This window comes from Leptinotarsa decemlineata, unplaced genomic scaffold (assembly GCF_025532065.1).
Source record: "Leptinotarsa decemlineata unplaced genomic scaffold, Ldec_3_MD MMD2_tig00026354_RagTag_RagTag, whole genome shotgun sequence".
Taxonomy (NCBI): domain Eukaryota; kingdom Metazoa; phylum Arthropoda; class Insecta; order Coleoptera; family Chrysomelidae; genus Leptinotarsa; species Leptinotarsa decemlineata.
Genome location: NW_027412702.1, coordinates 24,038,680 through 24,044,884, shown reverse-complemented (window position 1 = coordinate 24,044,884; position 6,205 = coordinate 24,038,680).

Here is a 6,205-nt window from a genome sequence, read left to right as displayed (position 1 = left end):
GGAACTGAAATTGAGAGCGTTGTATGTGAGAGTATATTTAATTTCCTGGATATTTTATTATGAAACTCAGAAGAATTATGTTAACTGAAATATACTACTCATATATTTTACCCATAGTGCCAATTTAATTGCTCTATATATAGCTTTCAAATGGCTCCAGAGACCCTATTTCCATTCAAATGAACTTTTACATAGTGAATTGACTCACTCTGTTTGAAATATAATAATAAATATAATTAAACATAATAAACATAGTTAAAAGCTGAGGACAGTGTCCTATGAAAGTCTAATAAATAAAATAAGATCAATATGGACGCTTATAAAAATATAAACATGATACCATAGCAGAGTACAAAATTATCATGAACATAAGGATCATATGGACGCTAATAAAAATATAAACATGATAGTATAGCAGAGTACAAAATTATTATGAACATAAGGATCAGAACAAGATATCATCGATTTCATTTTCAATAGCATTCACAGATGTAGTACTAACAACTTTTCATTATATTGAAAATTTGAATGCCTTGAAACTGCTTTCATTGTTTGGTCTCAAAGTTCATTTCTTCAGTTTGAATCAATAGTTTCATGATCTTTTATCAAAATTCTGAATGAAAATTTGGCCTAGACTAGTATAATTTTATATGAGAGTGCGGAAGGAGAAGATGAGATCTCCTCCGAGTGTAGCTTTCAGTATATGAGGGTTGGTTTTTCAACAGATTTGAATAACATAGGGTGAACGTAAGTATGGTAGTTTCATCGATGTCATGAAGGGTATTTGTAAAAATGTTTCGTGAAATCAATTCTGGCACGTTCGCTTGTTGATAGAATATGATTGGACCAGGTGAGGTCTGAAGTGATAAAACACACTGGTCTTAGTCTCAGGTAAGTACCAGTTTCTAGTTTGTGATTGAGTATATCGTAATGTGTAAGAAAAAACAGTTGTTTTTTTATATGTAAGACGACACATTAAGCAATATTCAATGGAAGTAACCATTCATTGCATCATTTGGGAATTGAGGCCAAATTTTCCTGTAAAAGGTGATGGATTGGAGTAAAATTTGGTATCATTAGCATGGAGTGATTCAGAACTATTTAAATAGTGTCTAATTTTGGTTACGTGAGTTATTAGAAAAATTGACCTAGGACAGGGTCTTGGGACACTTTCTCGTAAACAGCAGTGTCAGATGAAATCGATGTGTCCACGTCAAGTATAAAGCTTCTATTCATCAACAATTCTGCGATTCAAGAGTTGAACTAGAACCCTAGAATAAAAAATGTTTTCAAAATTGGGAAAATATATTCGAGATAGTGATGAAGTAATAATTTGTAAAGAAAACTTTTGGTGGAATTCTATTCGATATTTAGAAGCGTTTGGAACCACTATTACGGAAATTTTTATGATGGGACTACCTTGATTCACATTTCACTTGCTGAATGAGCATCTCTCTATTTCCTTTACAGGAACACCTTTTGTGGGGATGATGCTTTATACCAGGCGGTTTAGAGTACTAAAATTACATTTTCATGACTCAGTCAGGAAATATACCAATTTGTTTATATATAGCCCATATTCAAACGGTTACAAAAAAGGGATAATGTACTAAAAATTGAAAAATAATTTGAAAAGTTCTAGGTAGCAGTCATCACACCACTCTCCTCAGCAATCTACGGAATTGATCAAATAGAAAATAATGGAATCGTTGGGCGAAGCGTAACCTGAGTAAATATGTAAATACCAAGCCCAACGATTTTATTATTTTGCTATCTCATCAATACCGTAGATTGCTGAGGAGAGTGGTGTGATGACTGCTACCTAGGACCTTCCAAATTATTTTCCAGTTTTTAGTAGATTACCTACATCATTATTTTTTTTTTAATGAAATCTTTCAACGTAACATTTTCAAGTTTTCAGTTTCTAATTTTTATCCACCCCAATGCCACAGAGTTCTAGACACGTTATAACCTTTTACCTCAACTTGGGTGATGCATCGCTAACGATGTATCATTTGTAGCCACCCTAAAGCCATACAGTCCTCAACACGATACAAAATTTTGACTTGGATGAAAGATCCATGCTTGTATTTCGATTAGTAGGTACCACTATAGTACCTTCTAGTCAAGCCGTCATTTGATACACATATTGAGGTTGTTGTGATATAATATGTATTTCACCATTTTATAGCTTGAATTTGCATCTTTTTCAGAGTGGACTACTATTATTCTACCAGTCAAGCCTTGTCATTTGATATCCATATTGAGGTAGTTGTGGGATAAAAATATATAATTTTGTAGCTGCGGCCATCTTGAATTTACAATGATACAGAATTCATTAAATTGTATTGTCATCAAAACTGAATATGTGTACCAAATATCAGATCAAATTATCAACAAGAAATGAGTCAAACTCCAATTACTAAATTTGACCCAAATAAATAAATGTATAAATAAATAAACGAACAAACAAACAGGACAAGCTGAATGAAACCATTTGATTGATGAATTAAAAAGTACCTTCTCCTTTTCGACATTACAAAAAAACTGAAGGTGAAATACATATACTTGGAACTTCAATAATGTCTCGAACTGAAAACTGCATGTTCGGTTGCAAAACTCACAAAAGCGAATCCAAACGAAAAATACTTCAATTGAAAGCAAAATTATAGATAAAACACATTTAATTTGCAGCCTGTTCTGGATTGCTCCACTCATTTTTGCTCTCGATGACGAAGACGAGATCAGAAAGCTTTGATCATCATTTGTGTCAAGATAAGTTCAAATACACATTTGACATAAAATGAGATTAACATTTAGGTTACTAATTATAAATACAATCACATTGTTTCGTATTTTCTAGGTTGCAGAATATTAAGCTCGTGTAATTTCTCTACTTATCAAATCATGAAGTGTTTGCTTATTTCGAAAATCTTATTCATGAAGCATTCAACCTATATAATGCCTATATAAGCATCATTGTGCTTGTTTCGTCCTGTTTGTCAATTAAAACTTAATGACACTGTTTTTGACTTATCCTATCTATTGTTAACAATAGTTGAAAGGATTAATAAATATTTTATTTTTATTTATTTTTTTTAATCTGTTTTCATTTCCACCACCACACTTATGCATATAAGCCTGGTCAGTTAGGACTTTGCGAGTATATGTGCATAATTATATACAATGTGCAGGGTGTACGCGGTTCATAGGAGTCCCACAATCTTTCGTGCATTATACAAAGCCAATACATTTGGTGGTAGGAAACGAGTTATTTTGATTTTTCATAAACTACACCTTACGATCTGATCTTCACAAACTTTATTTTCAAAAAATATATATTAGTACTCAATTAACTACGAAAAAGCTTCTGTGTTAGCGAAACATGTCGTGATATATTTTTTGAACATAAAGTTTGTGAAGATCAGATCGTAAAGTGTAGTTTATGAAATTACTATGGATCTTCATCAAGTAATGACCGAATCAATCAGAAAAGATTAATTTTGTGTTTGTCTACAATACAGCGCTAGCTACACGTGATGCGGGCTTCCTATCGTACTTCGTAACGTTAAGGGTATTGCATTAGGATTTCCCATTTAACTCTTATTTCACATAACACCTTGTAGAAGAGAGGTGAAAAATGTCATAAATGGATTTGAGATCAAACAGTTATCTTGCATAAATGTCTGTCGGATATAATTCAATATCCAATGTAGTATTCGCCGGGGAAGTAGTTGTTTTCCGGTAGGAATTTACCAGAACCCACTGTGTAGTTTTGTTGAGAAAGATGAAATTTTCGAAATTTCATTTGGAAATATTAATTTTATTGTTGATTATCAGAATGTTTCAAACAATCTGTCATTTTCACAGATTTGTTTCATTACCTACATTACATTACAGTGTCAAAGTAAAATTTCAAGGAAGGTTTGAGTAAACCATGGTTCAAATAAATCCAACGAAGGTTCTAATGGGGAATTCAAGACCAGTTATTGCTTGAAATGAATTTCATTTATCAATAAACACACTGATTTAGAAATAGTAAATTACGTATAATTAAATGATATTTTTAAAGAAATTATTGCAAATGTATTTTTTCTTCTGTGTCTATGTCTTCTGTGTCCAATAGAAACTCAAACTGATGAGAAGGAGAGGTGATTTTCGTATAATTCAATTTCCAATTCAATCGTGAAAATTGTGTTACTATAAAAGTATCCATTTGAGTAATATCTTTATAGATTACTTGACATTCCAGAAAAAAAGTTTCTAGTTGAATAAAATATTTGAACTTTTTCACCTTGCTTACAAGATATCCTAGGGCAAGTCTTTCAAAAAATCATTTTCAAGAGATGAATCAAAAAATAAAACAATAGAAGTCATCATACTCAATATCAACTGTAATAAAAACTCTTTTGTATAATATGGTTATACCCTACCGACATATATTGACAAAAATGGTTTTGGAAACCGTTAAAAAATATTTGTTCATTTTATTATTTTTCGTCAAATTGTCTTCAAAAATAAAATATGTGAAATGATATATTCATCATTTTACTGAATATATTTTATGAACAAGAACAGAATTATATGTTTCCTCAACTGAGTACAAATGAATATCATTGAATTAATGTAAGTTTTGGATTATCAGAGGTACAAAAGCTCTCAACTTCCTATACTGTAAACAGGAAAAACATTTACTCAAACAAAAAGTGTTTATTTTCATACGAATCTTTCCAATCATACCTATGAATCAAAGATATAATTTGATCTGAGATAATATGTACTTTATCTGAGGAGTACCGTCGAAACCCTTGACTAATTTGACAATTTACCTCTTCCCATCGACCGTCGACAATAAACTCTAAATCTCCTATTTCAAATATTATATCCACTTTTGTCATACCTACGACCAAATATCTTGGCAACACCGTAGGGGCTTGGTTATATCTTCAAAATATATACTTATATACAATGGGGCTTTGTATAAGCGAATGAATATCAATGGATTCGTAATATACGTAGAATATATTCAGCGAATATATTTCTTATATACACCCGCCAACCTTCCTCTCAACCCGGGCTTCGACTGACCCTCGGCATATAGCGGGCTTGGTATCATGCGTCAGATGCGTATATATATATATATATATATATATATATATATATAAATAAATTCTGTGTTAATTGCAACTCTGCGCAGTTAGCCAACTGCCTATTCTCTGCACTGTTGCCACAGCTACCCCATACGGGGTAGTTCTACCCCTCTTGAACTTAATTTCACCCTCTCGCTCCCCTCAAGTAAATCTACCCCACTCAGATATAAAGCAAAATAATGTAAAATGAAAATTGAAAAAATTAACAAATATTTGAGGTTTGATTTTGAATCTACCGCGTTACACGAGCCGAGTACCCGTGGCAAAATTGACGTAGACTGAGTGTCTGGCACCGCTGGTGGTGGTTCCTTGGGTTGTCTTACTGTAAGACTTTCACACCGATAGTTCCGATATGTGACTGAGTACTGAGTTACACTACAATGCTCTTCCAATGATACCGAGTGCCGTGATCATGATCTGTGCGTGTGAATGTTATTTGATGTTTGTGACATGACATTCGACATTTTTATTAGAAACTAGGATTTATATTTAAAATAATAAACAAACGTCAAACAGTTGTGGAAAGCAGAAGAATAGTGGAATTGCGTGACAAATACTCAAAACAAATAACCAAATATAGACAAGAACAACGGCCAATTTTCTTTTTGAACGAAACTTGGTATAACACTCACGACACAGTTACGAAAGGGTGGACTGATGGTTCGAGAATGTGTACACCTAACAAGCCTGCAAACAAAGGATCGCAACTTATCATTGTTCATTGGGAGGAAGTAAATGATGGGTTCAAATTCTTTGAAGTGATATGGAAAAAATCTTGAGGACTGCAATGTTGACTATTATAAGACCATGGAAGCTAATATTTTCGAGGAATGGTTTGGAAACACATTGATCCCAAATTTGGATTCGATGACATGTGACTTATGTTTTTGATTACGATCGTCAAATTGATCATGGAACAAAGAACGACAATCATAGGTATACGTCATTGCATCACTGTGATTGGTGTCATCAAGTGAATGTGGATACATCCCGGTTCTACCCCGCTCCCTTTCAGAAATCTACCTCGATGAAAAGATAGCTTGTGGCAACACTGA